This window comes from Hylobates moloch, unplaced genomic scaffold (assembly GCF_009828535.3).
Source record: "Hylobates moloch isolate HMO894 unplaced genomic scaffold, HMol_V3 SCAFFOLD_1, whole genome shotgun sequence".
Lineage (NCBI taxonomy): Eukaryota > Metazoa > Chordata > Mammalia > Primates > Hylobatidae > Hylobates > Hylobates moloch.
The window spans coordinates 107,786,360-107,809,237 of NW_026652276.1; the positions used below are offsets into that span (position 1 = coordinate 107,786,360).

General features: G+C 47.0%; 1 protein-coding gene across 2 annotated transcripts in view; it reads right to left on the bottom strand.

Moving 5' to 3' along the window:
* AUTS2 (activator of transcription and developmental regulator AUTS2) overlaps window positions 1-22,878 on the bottom strand; it is a 1,229,496-nt gene that overhangs the window by 162,848 nt on the left and 1,043,770 nt on the right. The gene's annotated exons all lie outside the window — the stretch shown is intronic.

Sequence of the window (22,878 nt, forward strand, 5' to 3'; positions counted from 1 at the left end):
CTGTCGAGCAATGCCTGGCTAGCCCGCAGCAGAAGCCAACCTCTAACGTGGCATGAAAGACACCAAGGTACTACTACTTTTTTTGCAGAGTGGAATTCATGAGGCACTCAGTACTCTGGTTCTTGGAATCCCACTCTCAGAGGTGGATGACACAGCAGACGCCACTAAGTGCTGACTCCCTCTTTACAGGTGGTGAAGGGGTATAAGGCTCTGTGACTCACTCAAGGCTTTGGTTACTCAGCAGGAGATCAGCAACCAAGGACCATGTCTGCTAACCCCAGCCCCCAACACTACGCTGCCCAGAGACCAAGAATGTGTAGAGAGCTAACAGAGTTTCCACAATGTGCAGCTCACAATCTGCCTTTACTCACTTTCATCTCATCCTCTTAACCTTTCTGGGAGGAAGTTGCACCTACTCCCATTTTACAGAGGAGGAACGCTGAGGCTAAGAAAAGCCAAGTGGTTGGCTGAGGTCACCCAGCTGAATCAGATGGGATGGAGGATGTGGGTCCCCATGCACATGGTCTTATTCCTAGCCTCGTGCTTTCTCCTCATCGTGGCTATCCCCCTTGACACTGGCGCAGGAAAGATCTTGCGTATGGAGAGAATGATGTACCGAATCACAAAGGTGATGGAGCCAGGCCAACAGCTCTGAATGCATGCGCTCTAGAGGGCTGCCACGGGTCCAGCCTGTGCAGCTTAAATCCAAAAGTTGTCCTCAAGCATGCAATGTCATTTCCAAGGCTAGGCCTGCCGAACAGCAAATAGGGGATGAAAGGTGGATCGCTGGAAAGTGGAAATCACAGGACACTCGACATTCTGGATCAAAGCCCCAAGCACACTATACCTAGGTTCTTTGTGCTGGCTTCTTCCTCTGCCTGGAGTGCTCTGCAGGGCGCAGCCTCCTGCTCCCTTTAAGTCTTGGCTCACATGTCCCTTTCACAGGGCGATGCCTCCTGTCCTCCTATTTCAAATGGCGCCTTCCCACTCCAGCGCTCCCAACCCCCTTCCAACAGATTCCATTTTACTCATCGATTCTCCTTGTCTCTTCTCACCACTAGAAGGTGAGCGCCACAAGGGCAGGGACCTTTTGCTGGCTTTGTTCACTGATGTTTCTAGCACCTAGAATCAGCACTGATGATATGGATCTAGTACCTAGAATCAGCACTGATGATATGCATCTAGTACCTAGAATCAGCACTGATGATATGGATCTAGTACCTAGAATCAGCACTGATGATATGCATCTAGTACCTAGAATAATCCTGACACAGCCATCACCCTTCACCAGCATCCGACAATGATGAACATTTCTCCACATTTATCTGTGAATGTGTGTCTCTTTGTGTATTTCTTTTTCCTAAACCATCTTAAAATTTAGGAAAGTGTATTATTTCCTAGAGTAAGAACAATACCACACCCAGAAATTTCAATTGATACATTATTTAATAGATGGTTCACATTCAAATTTCCCCAGGTGTCCCCTCAAATATCCTATATACAAGCTTTTAAAAAAATCTAGACCTACAGCCCAGTCAAGGATAAGGCATTCCATGTGTTCTGTTCTTTTTTTTTTTTTTTTTTTTGAGATGGAGTCTTGCTCTGTCACCCAGGCTGGAGTGCAGTGGTGCAATCTCAGCTCACTGCAACCTCTGCCTCCAGGGTTCAAGCGATTCTCCTGCCTCAGCCTCCCGAGCAGCTGGGATTACAGATGACTGCCACCACACCCGGATAATTTTTGTATTTTTAGTAGATATGCGTTTCACCATGTTGGCCAGGCTGGTCTCGAACTCCTGACTTCACCACCTGCCTCGGCTTCCCAAAGTGCTGGGCTTGCAGGCGTGAGCCACCGTGCCTGGCCCATGTCCTGTGTCTTTAGCCACCTGGATAGAAGCTCAGGAAGTACTTGGTGAGCAAATGGATGGGTGAGTGAGCTGTGCTGTGGAGAATCCTCCAGCAGTCTCTTCCCAGAGTCAGAGTGAAGAGGTGGGGGGACCTTCGCTCTGATTTTGCTCGACATCTCTCCCTTCTGCTTTAGGTTCTCCCAACACATTCATATAGGGTGTGTTTTACCAAGCGACCCTGAAAAGGCCCCTGGACAGTCACTGTCTTGCCCTCCACCCCATGGGGCATGGATGCTGCTCTCGGAGCCCTCGCCCCATGCAAATTTCCATTATCCTCCAGACCACCTTTTTTTTTTTTTCCAAGGTAGACGGCTTTCCCTGCTGCTCCCGGCTCACATCTTTTTGTACAAATATGGAGGAACCAATGTGTGGCCTGGCTGGTGGGAACCTCAAAGGTCCAGCCTGTGAACTGCCTGTAGGAGGGGTGTTTCGAGTCACCAGTGGGGGTCTGTGTCCTCGGCAGCCCACAGAAGTCTGTTTGCTCGGGAAAAGCCAACCGTGGCTATTATGATTCCATTAATGGCATGAGCTGTGGGATGCTCAAAAAAAAATATATATATATAGGAAAACCATGCTCAGGGAGAGGGCAGGAGGACGAACCCAAGAGAGACATAAAAAGGCAATAAGATTCAGAGAGCACTCTTAGGAGAGAGGAGGGTGATGGATGGAAGGGAGGGGAATGTCAGGCAGGGAAGACGTGGGAGCCAGAGAGGGGCAGCAGGGAGTTAGAACCTCAGATTCACAGGAACCTGCGTGGCTCAACAGGAGGCATCTGTGCCCGCAGACAGCAGTCCTAGGACGAGCAGAGAAGAGCAGGGAAGGGGCTGCAGAGGTCAGAGAGCAAAGTGAAGAAGCCACAGGGTCCACCCTCCATTGGAGCCCACGAAGAATGAGCAAAGGCCAAGGGGCTTAATGAGAAACCGGCAGGGCTTCCCTCGCTTCTCCTTTGTGAAATCTCAGCCCACAGTTCCGGACCGAGAGGAAACCGAATCCCCTGGTTGCCCTTTGCTGGGGCCTCCTTCCTGCCTTCTGTTCCTCTATTAGCGCTCTGCACTAATTACTGCCGTACCTATGTCCTAACAATGGATGCTCTTGATGCCTTTCAAGTATGTGTCTACATTTGGAATCACCCCTGTCCAGGATCGCTGGAGCCTGGAGTTGCTACAGCCTCCATGGTGGGTACTGACCATCTAATTTCCTAGTCTCCTAGGGGCTCTAAATCCAGCCCCCTCTGACCTGCCAGCAGGAGAGATGACCTCACATTTGTCCTGCTTATCACTTGTAATAACCATTAGGGACAATGGCAGGCGCTCACACCTGCTGCCCACTAGGACGGCAGATCGGGTCTCCACAGGAGGCCAGAGATGCAAATCTCCTTGTCCTTTTCATCACAGGCAGTCTCCCCTCTGGTCACACCACTGAATCAAGGGACACGGGAGAACTAAGCCAAAGCAGCAGAGTGTGCCCTGCCCCCTAGCAAGTTAGCACACACGGGTGCGGGGCGGGAGATGCTGTCAAGCAGCAGTATTGATTCAAGGATATTTTGCTGCTGAGCCCCTTGCTGTGGCCCAGCCAACCGTGCAAAGGCTAAGGGTGGGGACATGGGGCTATAAATGGTGCTGACTGTATTCTCTGCACACCCATTTCTTCGTGAGGAGTGACTTTCTGCAGCCTGGGCCATTTTCATAGCTGCCCTTGTAGCTAAAATGGTGCTGAGAACATCTGGGACAGAACCTGTGGTCTCGGGGCCACCGCTGGGACAGCACTCTCCAGCCCACATTCTAGGTTGCGACCACCCTTTCCCCCACGGTTCAGAAATCACGGAGAGTCTTGGAACTCCCTAACCTGAACAGCCCATTGGACGCTATCTCTGAAACAAGCCTCTTCCCGCACAGAGCAGCATGCCCGACATGCACACAGCCGTGCAGACACGCATGTGCACATCCTTCCCCGCCGCCAGTCGCCAGCCCCTGCCCTGGTGTTCTCTTCAAGGCGAGCCAGCAGCCCGGGCAGCCCTCAGCAAGCCGGGCCCCAGCCCTGCTGTAAAGTATTAACTCACACTGAACACAGTTTGTCTCTGAGGACCCTCTTGGCCCCTTCGTCATCCTGTGCTGACATTTTAATCGTGCTTTTGTGGGAGCTGGCTGGCAGTTTGTCATCAGGAATGGCGCGGCGAGGGGCCAGAGCGGGTTGCTGGCTGTGGCTGCTGCTGAGGGAAGCAGCCCATTCTGACAGACTGAGCAATAATCTGAACTTACTGCGCCGAGCCTGTGGGACACCAGCCGGGCCGCTTTATCTTCTTCATTAAAGTACGCTCAAAAAAAAAATCCATTTTCCTTTAAAGTCTCAGGAACAGATGGAGTAAAATTAATTGCGCCATTAAGTCCCGATAGACAATACCAGAGTGGTTTTCTTTCAACTGTGCATGTGTGTTACAAAGTGCTCTTCGTAAAAGGCAATTACTGCAACATTTGCCATAAAATAAAGGTTGCTTTAATGGGCAATAAACACAGGCTTCAAATTTTGTATGAAATGGGTCTCTAAAGGGCGCTGTTAGAGGCAGCTCAAAGGCACGACTGACTTTAGTATTTCTGCTCGGGCTTCAGCTCAGCTAGTTCCGAGAACAATGATTCCCCACCCTTGGATATATTCTGATAGAATTATGTATGTGATGTTCACTCGCTGCATGGGCCTCTCCAGCCAGATTTTTCTGGTCAGCAAACAGCAGGCAGGAGAGGGAGAGCAGGAAAGAGAGAGAAAGAAAACAAGGGGCAGTGGCAAGTTCACTAAGGGTGTCCTGGGCTGTACCCACTGCCTGAAAGGAAACCAGTTAAAGTGACAGGCCCCGTTCACGGGAGCCGAGAACACAATTTACTCGTCCTCTGTCTTGTAGGTCTGGTGAAGCTTTCTAGTTGATTCCTGGCAGCAGGGCTCAGTAAGAAATCTATAGTTATGTACATTTCGAGCAGAGATTTGGCAAACAGGGAAAATAGGCTGTGCTTTACAACCGAGACGAAAATGATGATGAAGGTCTGTCAGCATATTGATGACCGCGCCCTCCAGCCAGAGCCCAGCTTCCCGCTCCTCTGAGGACAGCCGTGTAACGCTGTCTGGGTGCCAGAAAGCACACAGCAATATAGAGCTCTCCTGGCACACGCAGAGGAGGCCGCCTTTCTGAGCCCCCTACCCCTTTCCTCTGCAAACCCCATGTGTAAATCTTGCCCTTTCGCGATCCAAGCTGCTCAGACATGCCTGGATGGGGGCAGGAATGGAAAGATGACCAGAAATTCATTTCAATCCACTCTATTCCTACATTTCAGTAACTACAAAGTTAGCATGACATATAAATGATCCATTAATTGAAATATAGACTACACAGACTCCAATATTTATGGTATAAATCCATATTTCATTAAACAAATCCAATAGGCAAATATATCAAGGAGAACATGAGAGCATTTTTATTTAAGTATGAGATCAGGAGCTAAAAGACCATCTTCTGTCCAAAATATAGACGTAAAGCTTTTAAAAAAGAAAATAAAAAAAGGACGTTAGGTAAATTTGGAATTAGGTGGGGCTGGTGAGACAGCGAGGCTGATGATGATGAAAATTAACTTTAAGTAAATCCAGGGTCAGCTTATATGGTCAGCTCAGACAATCAGGGGCTCCGTCAGTCACCAGCTGCCAGGATCTGAGACGAGCCTGCCTCTATTCAGACTGCTAAGGGAGGTGGCAAGGGGATGGATTCAGGACCCACCGTGTATGTTGGCTGCTCTGACCACAGAAGGGCTGGTTTTTAGCTGTGGGTTTTTTTTTCTTTTTTTTTTTTTTCCTTTTTTTGAGATGGAGTCTTGCTTTGTCGCCCATGCTGGAGTGCAGTGGCACCATGTCAGCTCATGGCACCCTTGGCCTCCAAGGTTCAACAGATTCTCATGCCTCAGCTTCCCGAGTAGCTGAGATTACAGATGCCTGCCATCACGCCTGGCTAATTTTTTGTACTTTTAGTAGAGACGAGGTTTCACCCTGTTGGCCAAGCTGGTCTCACACTCTTGAGCTCAGGTGATCCTCCCGCCTTGGCCTCCCAAAATGCTGGGCTTACAGGCGTGAGCCACCATGCCTGGCCTAGCTGTGTTTTAAATAGAAGGGCTGGTTTGCACTGAGCCACCCATGCTGCTACCTGACCTCTTCTTGCATTAGGTGGTTTCCATCTCCAAGTGGCATCTGCAGAGGGGTGGTGTCTGTGGCAGTACAGCAAACCCGACTGCCTCATGATGGATGTGAACCTGTCACCAGGACCTCAGCACTTACTAAACTCATCCTCTCTTGGCTTTTCCACAGGCACTTCCTGACATCCTTACATCCAGCTGGAATCCCCACTTCCCCCCAATGTCTGCCACCCCCTCCCTGTTCCCTCAGGCCAAGAGAAGACACTGCCATCTATCTACCCAGCTGCCTGGTTCAGAAACGGCGCCCAGAGGTCTCCTCCCCCTTTACCCGTGTGTTCCCGTCCTGAGGATCCCACCTCCTTGTCTTCAGTTTCTTTACTGCTGTCTTAATTCTGGCCCTGATTATCTCCTTTGAATGTAACAGCATCCTAACTGGTCTCCCTGCTCCAGTCTCAACCTCCTGTAACTGCATCTTAAGATTACCAACCAAGTGGGCTAAAATCAACGTTTTCATACACTGCTTTTTGCTAAGGAAAGTTCTGATTACTAGATATTTTTGGGCAGGAGGAGGAATGTACGTATAACTATTTTTGTTTTTTTTTTTGAGACGGAGTCTTGCTCTGTCACCCAGGCTGGAGTGCACTGGCGCGATCTCAGCTCACTGCAAGCTCCGCCTCCCGGGTTCACGCCATTCTCCTGCCTCAGCCTCTCCGAGTAGCTGGGACTACAGGCGCCCGCCACCACGCCCGGCTAATTTTTTGTATTTTTAGTAGAGACAGGGTTTCACCGTGGTCTCGATCTCCTGACCTCGTGATCCGCCCGCCTCAGCCTCCCAAAGTGCTGGGATTACAAGCGTGAGCCACCGTGCCCGGCCACGTATAACTATTAATGGCATGGTCTTTTACTCTCGAAGTGTCTCGGTTTCAATGATAAATTATAATCCTAGCTAAACCTCACATCACTTCCCTTCTTCATTAACTCCTGTTACCTTCAGGAAAACGTAAAGGTCCTTAAGCTTCAGATCCAGTTCTTGTAGAGCCTGACGCTTATATAATTTATATAAAAATATACTTTTGCAAATTAAAAAAGGATCAAAGCCCAACATGTGGCCCCTCCTCAGGGGCCCTGCAGCTTAAGCTTCAAGAGCTTCACGGTAAATCTGTCCCACCATGGCATATAAACATGTTTTTTGATCTGGCATCTGCTTACCTCTTTGGGCTGTCTTTCAACATTGCCCGCATGGCTCCCAAGGCATTGCTTTGCCACACTTGTGCCCTGTGGTTCAGCCACAATTTCTACTTATAGTTAGATTAATGAGCCACCTTTGTGCATACCTCCATACCTGTGTCCATGCTCTTCCATCAGCCAGGTGAAAGACGGGGAAAGAGTATCCCGGCAAGCTTCCATGCAACTTTCAGGGCTTGGTTTTAATATCACCTTCAGAAAGTCTCCTTTGATGACTCTACACAGGGGCCTGTCTCCTTCCTCTGAAGCTCCCATGACATTCTGACCACGTTTATCCCAACCTTGATTGCACAGCACAGAAATTAACTGTCTTTTCCTCCACCGTGTACATAACAGATGCTAAATGCACGTCTAGTAAATGAATAAGCCATTCTGAGAACAAAGCATCCCTTTTTCCATTGCATGTGGGATCCCTGCTAAGGCTGGACACTTGGCTTGGAATTGGATCGAGAATGACAGGAACTGGCGCCAGCCCTACACTGTAAAATTCCAACTCTGCTCTACCTGAACCAGGGCAGTTACCAAACTGGAGCAAATTGTGATTGAGTGTTGGCAGAGATGGAATAATGAGCTGGTGCTGATTAATACCCGAAGACTGGGTTAGTAGTTCTCAACTATGTTTGCACATTAAAAACATCTGAGCTCCACAGCAAAAGAAGCTATCAACGGAGAAAAGAGGCAATCTACAGAATGGGAGAAAATATTTGCAAATTACGCATCTGATAAAGGTCTAATATCCAGAATCTATTAAGGAACTCAAACAACTGAACAAGCACAAAATAAATAACCCCATTAAAAATGGGTAAAACACACAGACACTTTTCAAAAGAAGACATACAACATGTGAAAAAATGCTCAACTTCACTAGTCAACAGAGAAATGCAAATCAAAATCACAATACGCTATCATCTCACACCAGTCAGAATGGCTATTATTACAAAGTAAAAACAACGGATGCTGGCAAGGCTGTAGAGAAAAGGGAATGCTTATACACTGCTGGTGGGAAGGTAAATTAGTTCAGTGCCTGGGGAAAGCAGTTTGCAGGTTTTTCAAAGAACTTAAAACAGAATTACCATTTGATCCAGAAATCCCATTACTGGATATATATCCAAAAGAAAATAAATGGTCTACCATAAAAGACACCTGCACTCGGCTGTTCATCACAGCACTATTCACAAGAGTGAAGACACAGAATCAACCTAGGCGCCCATCAATGATGGACTGGATAAAGACAGTGTAGTACATATACATGATGGAATACTATGCAGCAAGAAAAAGCAACAAAATCACGTCCTTTGCAGCAACACGAGTGCAGCTGGTGGCCATTATCTTAAGTGAATTAATGAAGGAACAGAAAACCAAATACTGAATGTTGTCATTTGTAAGTGGGAACTAACCACTGGGTAGACATGGACATAAAAAGAGCAACAATAGACACTGTGGTCTATGAGACGGGAGAGGGAAGGATGAGGGGAATGGTTGAAAAACTATTGGGTACTGCACTCAGTACCTGGCTGATGAGATCATTCATACTCCAAACCTCAGCATCACAAAATATACCCATGTAACAAATCTGCACATGTACCCCCTAAATCTAAAATAAAAGTGGAAATTTAAAAAAAATGAGTTATTTAAAAAATATATTTCATTGTCTGGTACCTGGCCCTAGAGATTATTATTTTTTTCTTGTGGTAGGATCCAGTCCTACCAGTGCTTAAAAAAAAAAAAAAAGTTTTTACATTGATTTTTTTTTTTTTTTTTTTTTTTTTTTAGAAACAAGGTCTTGCTATGTTGCCCAGGCTGGATGCAAACTTTTAGGCTCAAGCAATCCTCCCACCTTGGCCTCCCGAGTTGCTGGGATCACAGGTGTGAGCCACCACACCCGGACATCAATCAGTTCTTTAAAAAAGATCTTCAGAGCAGGCGTGGTGGCTCACACCCGTAATCCCAGCACTTTGGGAGGCCAAGGCAGGTGGATCACCTGATGTCAGGAGTTCGAGACCAGCCTGACCAATATGGTGAAACCCCATCTCTACTAAAACTACAAAAATTAGCTGGGTGTGGTAGTGTGTGCCTGTAGTCCCAGCTACTCAGGAGGCTGAGACAGGAGAATCACTTGAACCTGGGAGGCGAAGGTTGCAGTGAGCTGAGATCACGTCACTGCACTCCAGCCTAGGTGACAGAGCAAGACTCCGTCTCAAAAATAAATAAAATAAAACTAAATATTAAAAAATAAAAAAAGGTCTTCAGATGATTCCAGAGCTGAAAAATGATGATTTAGCCAATTTTATATTAGTTTAAAAGCAGCAATTAAAACACTTTTGCTCACAATTGGATATGGTTACAGTTACCCACCTATCCATAGCCATGAATGTATGTGGTCTATCACATATCATGTCATTTACTCCTGATGAACCAGAGTCTACTGTTACACGTTTGCATAGAGGGGCATGACGGCCTGGCACTTTCTCACCTCCTCATCAGTGCAATCAACAATACTTGGCGGGTGTTTGGTACAAGCAGTTACCAGAAATATGAAGAAGTAAGACTTAGCCTTTATCCTCAAGGAGCTTACCATATTTTAGGTGAAATCACAACAAAAGTTGACAGTAAAAGAATATTCACATGCCTGTAGCTATCAAGTGCCATCTGAGTACTGGTGAGGAGTGCTTTGTGTAATGATGTCCCCCATGGCAGAGCTGTGATTGGCGAGTATTGTGTGAATCCCAAAGCTTGCACACGTGGAGGAAACAGCGACTTCAACGGCTGTAAGTCGGGAAATAACTCTAACGTCTAATTGGATACACACTCATTTATTCATTCTTGCTATTTACTGCTAAGAATATGCATCAAGCACTTGGCTACATACCACACATAATGGTGGGTTCTAGAGATACGGGGGTACAGAGAACAGAGATGACCCCCTAGTTGGATGAAATGTATTACAAGAGAGTCTCTAATTCATTATGCATCAATGTTCTTAATTGCTACTGTGGTGAGCGCCGTAAAGGGAAAGTCCAGAGTCCTGGAATGTGAAAGATGATTATAAGCCAAGGACCACAGAGATCTCCCAAGAACATAGGAGGTAATGGACTCAACCTCAGTGACGAGCCAGGCTGCTGGCTGTGGAGTGGAACAGCCTGAGGAAGAAACTGGTGAGCTGGGGAGAGCTCAGGATTCGCCTCCCTGCTGGACAAAATTCTCTCTCACTGGCAGACAAAAAAACCTGTGGGGACTTACACAGTGCCATGCGCAGATGGGGTTTAATGAATGTGGTGATGATAATGATGATAATTATTCAAATTCTTTCCTATCTCTACACCCCAGGGAGGCCAGTGCTGCCTTTATCATCTGACTAAATCTGAGAGGTGACTCTTTCCTAAGTTTATTCTGTAATGTCTTCCCACGCGGGGCACAGTGTTTCTCTACCTTACATCACTCTAAGCAGCATATGTTTAGCAGTGTGCTAGATACTCAGGAAGGTATGAAAGAAAAATGAGACTGCCAGAAGGTCCCTGGGCCCTCCTGCCATTTATGCCAGGGCCTGGGGTTGGGGCTTGCATAGAGACTACCTCAAAACAGAAAATATCAAATGTGGGGACCTGAAAATAAAATTTGTATTCATTTGTTTATACTTCGCCTCTTTCAGAAAACAATTTAAGGAGAATTAAATTAAAAGATATACACAATAAGGTTATTAAAACTAAAACAGAAAATCAAACACCTGGTTAAGGGAGAGAAAGCAAATTTCTAACCACCACAGCTAATCAAGTCAATATAAATGAGTGCTGAGTTGAACTCTGGAGTTCTGGGCAGATGGGGCAAAATGTAAAACAGTGGGTCACATCATTTGCATTCTGCATTGGAAGGAGGTCCCACGGTTCTTCTAGAGAGACCAACACATCCTGAGTATTATGCAGTGATTTACCTGAATGGTCTACATCTTTAGTAATGAATGACTTTCACAGCACATGCAAGTTTATCTTCATATTGATTTTTTAAAATTATCAATAAGCCTAAGGAATAAACATTAAAGTATGATCTATCAAAGATAATTCTAGTGAGGAAGATACGCTAATGCTACTCAAGTAGATACTTCCCTGGTAGTCTAACTTGATGGAAGGAGACAGCGACGATTACCAGAGAGAGGGAGTATCTCCCTTGGCAGATCTTGAGGGAACATCACTTTTCCTTGCCATTTCAGGGAAGAGCTGGAGAACGGCAGTTCATCAGAAACAGCAGAGAACATTCTGAATTGTGGCCCATTTCTGACAGTGCATAAACGTTGGTACCCGTATTTTGGAGGCCCAGAATGGCCCTCATTGTGATGAGATATAAAACAGAGAAGCCTGGCCAGCATTCTTGGCAGAGTGAAGGCTGCCTCTTCTCCACATGGTGACCTTCTCTGGTCTCTGGTGTGTTTTCAAGAAAGCCAACATTTCCCATAAGGAATGGCTTTAGATCCAGTGATCCCCTGAACACGTGACATGTTGAGACTCTAGAGCACCACTCTCCAGAACTTTCTATGATGAATAACATGTTCTGTATCGTGTGATACAGTAACCACTGTGACAAGAGTGACTACTATACTCTTGAAACTGGCTAGTGTGTCACTGAGGAACTGATGTTTAAATTTTATTTGATGGTAACGAAATTAAATTGAAATAGCCACAGGTGGCTAGTGGCTACTGTACTGGACACAGCAACCCTAAAAATCTGCCTCTGGGAATTGAACAGAACGACAGTTGGTTTGCAAAGTTTTATAAAAGACATTACTCATAACCTACACTAGCTGTAGATAAACCTTCAGCGATGCTCTTGAAGGCCTCTCGGGAGAGGTCAGAATCCAGGAAACTCCTGTCAGGCACTTGAATAAACTGGTCTGCTAAATGAAACTATTTAGTATTGACCAAGTACATTTTGGAGAATGCCTGCCAAACGCAACAGTTGTGGCTTTGACATATCTGGGGTTGGGCCATGCTGGTATTGGATAACTATGAGGACCAAATGCTTCCCGAAGCCATTCCTAATTCCTATATAATCCATGGTCATAAAACACCATGAAGCACACAAGCGGCCACTCTCTTGCTAATTGCTATGGCAGGAGGGCACACGGAGAGTTCATTGAAATGCGGTAATTAACTCCCACTTTTAATGGTCTAGAATAAAACACATCTCTGTTTTCAGCACCTGTGATTAACATCTGAAATGTCTGGGTATCATTTTGGCCAACCCCCAACTCTTGCAGTGGTAATAAAACACAGTCTTCACAAGAGTATCAGTGGCCAATGGTTTTGGCTAAGTTTGGCCCTTTCTTTTGGTCCACAAAGAAAAAGGCCGATGAAAGACGTGTGAAGGCTGCCAATAGTTCTGGATCCATTTGTCCGTAAGTTGAAAGAGCACAACCATTACATATAATGTTTAGCAATATGAATTAAGTTTTGTCATAATTCATTAAAGCTGATTTCAGGGGAAAAAATACAAGCCTTTTTTAAGTCTTATATTTAATAACAAATATAACTTTGGATTGCTAAAGAACATTCTTGGCAAGAGGAAATGAAGGAGTTATGGAATAGAAGCCCAGTGATCCAACTGGAGGAAGTTTTGATTCTAAGAAACTCTGGGGGTTAGCAGGAGTGCAGGACAACCAAGGGCCTGGGTAGCAACGGTGGGGATGACGGAGCTATGGAACCTGGCTGAACGCTGTGTTCTGCTCAGCAAGAATGTGCTGCTTAAAGAACATCCAGAGCACTGACCAAAACAGATGCCAGGTCTAGACGGCAGGACGAGGTGAAAGTCCAGGAACAGAGGACAATGGCCGGCCCCTCAGGCAGGACAGAATACAGGTCAAAGATGCATTTTTAAAAGAACTTGGAGAAAGGGGGTTTTGTAAGAGACCACAGAGAAATGAAGTTGCCGGGACATCTCCGCTCCAAGAATAGCCAGAGGAACTTGGTCGGAACATGCCCTTAAGAATGACTATGCTAGCCAGGCGCGATGGCTCACACCTGTAATCCCAGCACTTTGGGAGGCCGAGGCAGGCAGATCACCTGAGGTCAGGAGTTTGAGAGCACCCTGCCCAACAGGGTCTCTACTAAAAAATACACAAATTAGCCAGGTGTGGTGATGCACGCCTGTAGTCTCAGTTACTCGGGAGGCTGAGGCAGGAGAACCGCTTAAACCCAGGAGGTGGAGGTTGCAGTGAGCTGAGATCGCACTACTGCATTCCAGCCTAGGCGACAGAGAGAGACTCCATTTCTCAAAAAAAAAAAAAAAAAAAAAAAAAAGCATGACTATGTGCTAACGTAAGCCTGCCTAGCTGTAGTGTCCCAGAACAGCTAGCAAAACTTGGCACTGGTCCACTGTGTTTGCTATAGTTTGTACTAGGCCTTTTTCCTTAATCTTTGCTTTTGCTCTGATCTAATTCAGATGTGATCATCGGTTTAAAAATAAGTGGAGCTGAATTTTTGTAGGTTTGTGTTTCTCAATCTAATATCCTGCACGAGGAGTGGTTCCTTACCTCCTACCCTCCCACCCCTCAAAGATCTGACCTAAGGTGGGGCATGAAATCAGAAAAACTAAAATGTCTGTGACTTTTGAGGATGGAAAAGGTTGTACTGGGGATTAATCCAGAGAAACCTACACATGAGGCGAAAGTTGTTGGAAATAATTTGGAAAGAACTGGGCTTAGTATTCAGGAGAGGATTTAAAAATGGTTCAGGTGGCAAGAGATCTCCTGCATGTTGTAATCATTTAGCAATGACCAAATGACCAGGACATGGGAGAAAAAAAGGGGAGAACCCCCCCACCCCGCCCCCACAGTGAATACAGTTTGAGTCTGTAATCCTGGACCTGAAAGGCCAGGAGAAGGAGCTACCCAGGCAGCACAGAAGCCTGGAATGTGTGCCCCCACTCCTGGCAGAAGCCACGCTGTGGGGCAGAAACACTCAACCCTTCCACATGCTACTCATGAGCATCAGGGAAGGGGAAGAAAGAAGAGATGTATGTGGACTGGAGCTTTTCCCTTGTTTTTCCAAATTAAATAAGCTGCTGCTCTTCCTTCATTCTCCTGGCTCTTTCCCTACCCCACCGCCGCCATACCGCGGCCCCTCATGGTCCTCCCCGCGCTCAGCTCAGGCCCTGGAGGAACTGGAAGTGCTCCTGTCGCTGCTCAGCTGCTGAACTGGTCTTCTGACCACGCCTCTTTCCTGCAACCACTCTTTGGCAACCCTCCTCCAAAACGTCCCAGTTTCCCTCCCTGCCCCTTGATCTGGTGCCACAGGGGATGGTAACAAAACACAAAACAAAAACACAACAAAGAGGCCATGGAGCCAGTGCCAGCAAGCAATGAGTGGGAGAAATGGAGCCCAGTGGAGTTCTTCTCCCTAAAGGAAAATTAAAAGACAGATGATCAGCTAGCTCCCAGAAGTTCTGCCTCAGGCCTAAATGAAATAAATGAAAAGGGTGAGAAATCCTAATGAAATCACCAATCCAAACAGCACAATGACCTGAGGGCGCGGAGGGTCAGGGTTCAGGACAATTCAAGGAGAAGCAGTCAGGCCTGTGGTTTTACAACCCAAACCCCGGGCTTGGCCACCGGCACAGGAGAGCAAAGGGCCCCACCAACTCCTTTCCTTCCACATCTCAGTGATGTGCGTGGTGTGACTGAGCGCCTACTGCACACCGATGCCCATAAGACGTGGTCTTCAGCATGGGACTCTTTGAACAGGTAAACCAGGGTGTGGCCACATGCTCCGCTAGAGAATTTCTCACTTTATGAAAGGAGCTGTGTGCTCAGGTTCCTACACCAGTTAAGTATAGGGAATATGATTGTGTTTTCAGCTTCATTTCAACTGACTCTAAACAACGTAAATTTATGAGCTACAAAATTCCACCTGTCAAAAATTGCATTTACATGCAGTTTTTCAGGAGGGTGTCCGTTCTGTAAATTGAGGTGTACCAGTGCTATGTGCTAAGGAGTAAAGAAGAGCAAGAAAAGAAAGCGGGTCCTGACTTCTGCCCACAGCACTCCCAGGTTAAGGGAGAGGTGCAGGTAAGGCCATGGGCTTGGTGGGAATCTGCACCCCTACAGAGCGGTACACGGAGGCTGGCAGGGTGCTAAGCGCTTCTCAGCAACAGGACTGTGCACAAGGCCTTTGCCTCTTGTCTTAGCTGCTGTCCAGCCTTCCAGCTCTGTGGCTGGGACTCAAAGTACCTGACCTGTGAATGGGTGTGGGGGTGAGCTATGGGCGGAGGCAGGCGCTAGGAGACTGTGTCATCAGCAACTGAGTCAGGAACAGAGGGGCAGGGAGACAGTGATAGCATGGGGGTGCATCTGAAATGCTGACAGAGGCAAATTCCCTCTTCTCTTCTACTTAAAAGGGGTCGGATCCTTCCTCCAAACAGGCAGTTCTCCCTCACCTACTTGCTGGCCGCCACAGCTCAAATGCTAATTATTACATAAGGGTCAAATGGCAGCCTGGACAACACCTCTTGAAAAACAAAATGCCAGGGTTATACAATATACAATATATTTTCTCCCCTTTGGCTGTTTTTTTTTTTTTTTTAATACCTTGACCAGCACTTCTAATTATTTTAGAGAGAAGAGGGAAGAAAGGAAATCAAAAGATCTGCTTCAGAACGCAGCTCTCTCTTCCTCTCCTGGGGTGAGCTTGTCTCCTGTGAGATAACAAGCATGAAGAGCATGGCAGGCCGCACGCACTCCCCAGACAATGGCCAGGCACAAAAAGGAAGCGGCTGCACGCAGGAGGCAGGCAACCTGCTGGCAGCAAAGGGTTAAAGTCCATAGCATCCTCCCGCGCCCCGTCTGCCTTTCCGTGAAGAATACAAAGCTCAGTGGGGCAGGGAGGAAACTCCCACCGGGCCCCTATTAAAACAGATCAAGTCACACATGTCGATAGCCCCATTTCATAGATGCTCTAATTTGTTTGACAGGAGTGAATCCTGCTGATCCAAGTCGGGCAAGGGGATGGGGAGGAGGGGGAAGGTCTGCTGGAAAGGGAGACCCAGGGAGAGCCTGGTGGCTTTCTGTATCTGGCCTTTATAAAAAATTCAGCCATGCTTTGAAAACAGGGTGTGTCCCAAGTAGAATACCATCCTTAGGCACATACGTATGGCGTGTATGTACATACACAGTGTATTGTTCTGATCATGTTAAAAAAGGTACAATAAAGCTTTTCCCTCTCCCAGTGGAGGAGAGGATCAAACCCTGCTCTCCTTCCAGTAATCCTGATAAATGCAGTGCCAATGTTCTAACAAAACGCAGGGCTGCTGTTCGAGAGCTTTTCTTTCCCTCTTGTTCTTCTTTTGTGTTTTTCTTTTTTTTTCTCTTGCTCTCTCTCTCCCTGTGTTTCCTTCTCTCTCTCTCTTTCTCTCTCTCTCTCTCTGTCCCCTGCCAAAGGCATTAAAAAGAGATGGGAACCACTCCACCAAGCATGTGTGTGTGGGGCGGGGGGGCCTAACCCACGGCACTGCTTTGCTGGGGAAACAGGTTTTGAACAAGACCCCTGGCACAAATGAGATGAGGTTAGTGATCGCAGTTTAATTCTCAACAGGGCACAGCGTGCTCTGCGGATATGAAATATACAATATGGGGGGAAATGGAGTCCTTTCTAGAATTAGTTTTTCCTCTTGGTTAATGAGGGTCAGAGGAGAACGAAGGCATAAACTGAGAGCTAAGTAAAACCCAACAGGCTGAGCCCTCCAGGGAGAGACTGCTGGAGAGGGGCCAGGGCTGCCTCGGCTTTCCCACAGGGTGACCAGATCACAGGAGGTTAGAGAGGATGTCAGGAGCTGAGAGGGTCCGGCCTCCTCGTCTCATACAGGCAAAGTGACTGCCCAAAGAGGTAGCAAAAGCCCACGGCAACCACTTGGCCTCTCTACAGGTCTCATGGGACCAGCCGCGGCAGTCACCAGATGTGTTAATGCCTTGTTCTCTCAACCAGTAAGAACGTAACTGTTAATTGGTAAATGTGCACGCTGGTAGGTGTCAAAAGCCTGGTCTAAAAAGGAGAAAAAGATATAGACTCGTTTTTCTCAGAGCTTCCTTCAAAGGTTCCTCATAAAACTTAGGTGGGGTCATATCTGCTTAGGTTTCTTTCCTCTTTCTCCATGTTAAGTGGTTAAAGGGAATACATTTTCTGGAGATTTGAAGCAGAAAGACAATCAGAAATACTGGGCAAAAGTAGCGATCTTGAGGAAAATTCTTTCTGTTGTGTGTAAATGGTTAAATTTCTGAGTAGAAGCGGTGTGCAGAGAGAAGGAGGCAAAGAAATGGACATAAATTTCAGCAAAAGTAGATTTCACAAAACCATGATGTCCCCAAACTTAACGAAGTTCTAGTAGCTTACAGGTGAATCATTTAACTTCTCCAACTCTCCCCTTCCTCCTCTCCCTCCGTCACTTTCTTAGGAATCCCTCACAAACTTCTTTTTTTTTTTTTTCTGAGACAGCATCTCGCTCTTCGCCCAGGTTGGAGTGCAATGGCGTGATCTTGGCTCACTGCAAGCTCTGCCTCCCTGGTTCACGCCATTCTCCTGCCTCAGTCTCCTGAGTAGCTGGGAGTACAGGTGCCCACCACCACGCCCGGCTAATTTTTTTGTATTTTTAGTAGAAATGGGGTTTCACCATGTTAGCCAGGATGGTCTTGATCTCCTGACCTCGTGATCCACCCGCCTCGGCCTCCCAAGTGCTGGGATTACAGGTGTGAGCCACCGAGCCTGGCCACAAACTTCTTATATTCATCATAGGAGAAATAAGCTCGCTGGAGGTCAGATCCCACTAACCCTTGGACTCCATTGTCATACCTGAAAGAGGGACTAGTGGTCATTTAGTCCTGACCATTTCCTCAACCAGCAGAGCAGGCAGCATGTGAAATCAGTGTCTGCAAGGATAGCAAGGACTTTCACTTGAATGCAGATGTGATGCTAGAAGGTGCATCTCATGAGGGAAAGGCCAAGAAAGTCTTGAAGACAATGGCCCTTACACCTCTGAGTCACTGAACCAACACGGTGGTCACCCAGCTGTAGCTGTCTTACCATCACGTGAAAAAAAATAAATCCTTAATTGTTTCAGGCGCTGCTAGTCAAGCTATTACTTGCAGCTGAAAGCACTCCTAAGCGATACATAGCCCATGACTACCAGATCCTTTTTTTCTCTCTTCAACTCTGGTCTCTAAGGAGGAAGTGCCCTGTTTCTGCTAATGAAAATTCTTCTCTGCTCTTAACCTTGTCTCTTCAGATCTCCTCTGGGACCGTGTTCCATCAACAGTGCCATCATTCCCTCTCTAATAATTCCTACTGCTTGGCCTAAAAACATGCTCAAGTTTCTCCAATCAAGAAAAAAAAAACTATTCTACACCCTATTTTGAGAAGAATTTCTTTGGGTTTGGGAAGCACATTGGCTTACTTTAAAGATACGTGATTTTTAACCCTGACCACTCGTTCATTCCCTTTTTCATTTGCCAAGTATGTATTGACCACATATGGTGTGCAGAGCACAGTGTCAGGCACTGGGGACTCAACAGTATGTAAAAACTAAGACCTTGCCCTTGTGGAGCTTGGAGCATCAGATAATCCCACTATAAATGCAAAATGGCAACTGCAGTACACAGCAGGGCACATGGTGTCATCGGGTAGCCGCATCAGCCCTGTCAGCTGTTAAAGCCAAATGGTACCTCAGCACTCAGCCAGGGAGAAGAGCGTGGGGTCTTTAGGCTGGCGCTTGGGCTTAGATCCTGCAGCCTCCACGTGGTAGCTATTAGATGCTGAGAGGCTCCGAGCCAGGGGCTTCACCTGCCACACGGGGCTGGTGAGCGGGCTTCCCAACTGCACTGTCAGGAGGAGATAAGACCCCTGTGTGAGAGTTTTAGCATAAGGCCTAGCACTGGCTTCATGTTAGCAATGATTCTTCCTCTTGTTCCCTCCACTGCTCAGTGAACTCACTAACAGAATAGGGAAAATTTGAAGAAGATGTACAGAAGCTAATTCATTTGCACCTTTTTTTGTTGTCTTTTTGGAGAAATCCCTCCTTTATCTCTGCTAAAAGAAAAGTTTCTGGGCTGCGTGCGGTGGCTCACACCTGTAGCCCCAGCACTTTGGGAGGCCAGGGTGGGCAGATCACTTGAGGTCTGGAGTTCGAGACCACCCTGGGCAATGTGGCAAAACCCTATCTCTATGAAAAATACAAAAATGAGCTGGGCGAGGTGGCCAGCACCTGTAATCTCAGCTACTCGGGAGGCTGAGGTGGAGAATCGCTTGATTCTGGGAGGTGAAGGTTGCAGCGAGCCAAGATCGCACCATGGCACTCCATCCAGGGCAACAGAGCAAGACAAAAAAAAAATTTGAACAGAACACACTGCCCTTTTGCACTGTCCCCAAACTCTTATTAGGACACCTGTATACGTGGTGAAAGCAGCACAGTTGACCTCTACCTACGCCAACTAAGGGCCACATACACATTGGTGTGTGACGGCTCCTAAAGAGAATAAATGCTTTTCCTCCAACAACAACAACAACAACAGCAACAACGACAAGCCATAAATCTTCTAGAGGTTTTTTTTTTCTAGGCCTGAAAGTCAACTGAGAAAAATCTAGACTTTTCCTGCACCTTGTGAGCAGAGCAGTGACTAAAGACATTGATTCCCCAGAGGGGCCTCTCAAGCCTCTGCTCCCTTTATGCAAGATTATGGTTCACGGGAGGGAAGTCTTACTTCGACAGAAGTAGTATCTAGCAATGGGTGTGCTGGAAGGTCTGCCTGAGCAAGGATCCAAAGACCAGCCCCTTCTTTTTTCCCTGCAGGTATTTCTAACAAGTACACACACATCCAGGACTACTGGTGTTTCCTGCTCCACCCTCATCCCTGCCACCCACTCTTCCACCCCATCACCCAAGGCAGATGTGCCATCTCCTTTCCAACTAGAGAAGACTGAACTCATGATAAATCTTCCTGATGTCACCAACCTAGAGCCTGGGAAAAGAAAAAGACGACAGGGGAAATGGTCCTGTATTAACCTCAATGTAGCCAGCCAATTGTTCTTCATCCAGCATTCGTAATTTTTATTTCTAGAGAGCTACCCTGGGAAGGCCTAAGCACATGAGCCGCACCGTCCAAGCTGTGAGTTCAGCCAGTGTCCAGTCTGGAAGGCAGAGAACAATGCGTGTGTGATCCCGCTGCCTGGGGTGCTGGTGCAGGTTAGCCCTGCAGCCAGCCAGCCTCTGGGCCCCTGCCAGGCTGCCGACCAGCCAGGGGAAGTGAATGTGCTCAGCGTGAGAGTGCCAGCTGGCTAGGCTTTCTCCCCAGGGGGGAGGCTGTAAGCACAGATTACCAGTGACTTTGTTCAGTTCTGCTGCCGTGCTCCCTGAGGAGAGGAACATCACAGCCCAGCATCAGTACTAATAGGCCCTGATGCGCCAGACCCAGGCTAAGAAGGCCAGCGTGGGGGTGGGGGTGCAGCAGACAGGAGGACAAAAGCCACGCCTCTGAAGCCATCAACTGGCTCTGAGGCTGACAAGGAAGCACTCTGCAGCAAGTTCCAATCCCTGCCACAGGAAGGAATAATTTCATCACTTTCTCACTATTTACCCTCCACAGCAAAAAGAAACCCCCACACCTCCACTTAGCACCATTGTGAGCATCCCTAGAGTCCAATAAATTACAGAAGAGAAACTAAAACTTTCCTTTGCTTCATTTCAAGGGCCTATGACTGTGAAGTCACATGAGCTGCCACAGCCAAGGCGTTGTCATGGAGACAGTGGTGGTTGCATAACTGATGTTGGTCCTCACTTTCATAAAAAAAAAGTAATTTAAATTTTTATGTATAAGGCCAGTTCATTAGACTGAGAAATTAAATTGATAATTTCTTATTTTTTTCTTTTCCCACAGGAATTTCTGAGGAGAGCTGTAGACTAGCTTGTATGAAAGTTTGGTGGGATTTGGGCAGTAAGACATGGCCAGTGAGGACATGCAGGATTACCCAGCCAGTCTGTCTCTGACTTCAAACTGGTTTCTTCCAAGAAACAAAGATGGCTCCCTCCCTGGCTTCACAGCCCTGGCTCCCTGTTTAGCCGCCACCCACTAACTACCCTAGCCTTCATTTGGGGCATGCTGTAATTCATTTGGAGCCTGGGATTTTTGTCACTTTTAGGTACTACTGGGACACTAAACTAAAAATCAGTGTGTAAGTGGATGTGAATGCATGTTTATGAAACTGTAGGCAGGTGCACGCTGAAGCCCAATTTGACCACAAGGGTGATTAACCAGTCATGTCGCTCTGTCTGGAAGACTCCAAGGAGCCAGGGATCATGTTCTGATTAATTTCTCTTCTCGCCATCTATGGATCTTGCTTTGTTCCATTCCCCTCCTATTTAGGGGCCTCCTCTCACCAACCCCTCTCTCTGAGTGACATCCAGGCATCTATATCATCTGGGCTCAGCAAAAAGCCTCCTCCCTGCTGTCCTTCTTCTGTCCATCCCTGGGGTCAACACTGTCACAATGGGACTTACTGAGGCCATCCACCCTTGGCAATCCTCTCCTCTGCTCTCCTGTGGCCTGCCTCTGAAGTCCCCAGCCTGGGAGGAGGGAGACTTAATGAGTTCTCACCAGGGTCAATCCCTAACAAAACACACCTAACACAATACCCTCCTCATCTCCTTTCATAATATGTAGGCAAGCTGTCATCAGAATCTACTATGACACTCCGAAAATCTAATATTACTTGCAAAACAGCATTCTATATTCTCAGTGGAAATGTCTCTACAGCCTTGATTTCAGTGGCTCAATCTAGAAAAGAATGATGCACTTTTAAGGCAAAAAATACACACACACACACACACACACACACACACACACACACACACACACACGTATATATATGCCTCTCCAACCTTTTTTCCTCTTGCTATTCTGGGGCTTGTCTTTAATGAGCAGCTCCAAATGACAGCTTTAATCACTGCCTCTGGCCACTGAAAGAGGCCGCTAATGATAGGAAAGAACATAGGGCCATTTGCATCAATCAGCTCCAGTCTAAATCACTTTTTATGGTAATGCACCCAAGCGAAGAAGAAAGTCTCTGATGTCACTTGCATGATGATGTACCACCGCGCTGTCTCCCTAGCTCAGACCTCCACATAAATCTCTTAAAGAGGCATGCACCCCACCCTGGACTGCCCGCCCAGCACTGCCCTCATTTTCTACACCATTAATGATCCACCACCAGGGCAGAGTCATAAGGGTCTAAGCAATCTGTTCCTTTAGTTCCTGTTTTTGGGGATATACCTTTTGATTTAAAAAAAAAAAAAAAAGTAGAAAAGAAGAAATAAATCCTAACCCACTTAGGACAGAACTGCTTATGACATGATCTCATTTTGTTTGCTTTGTAACCTCTCAAATAAAAGTGAGGGTGGATACACTGCCAAACTTGGTATTTGTTAGTCTCCTTGAAATGGAAGGTCATGCGTATGACAAGAACAATGAGGTCTGGGTTCCAGCCCTGTGCCACCCAGGCCAGTGTGACCTTGGGTAGGTCTTGTTGGACTTACTGGAC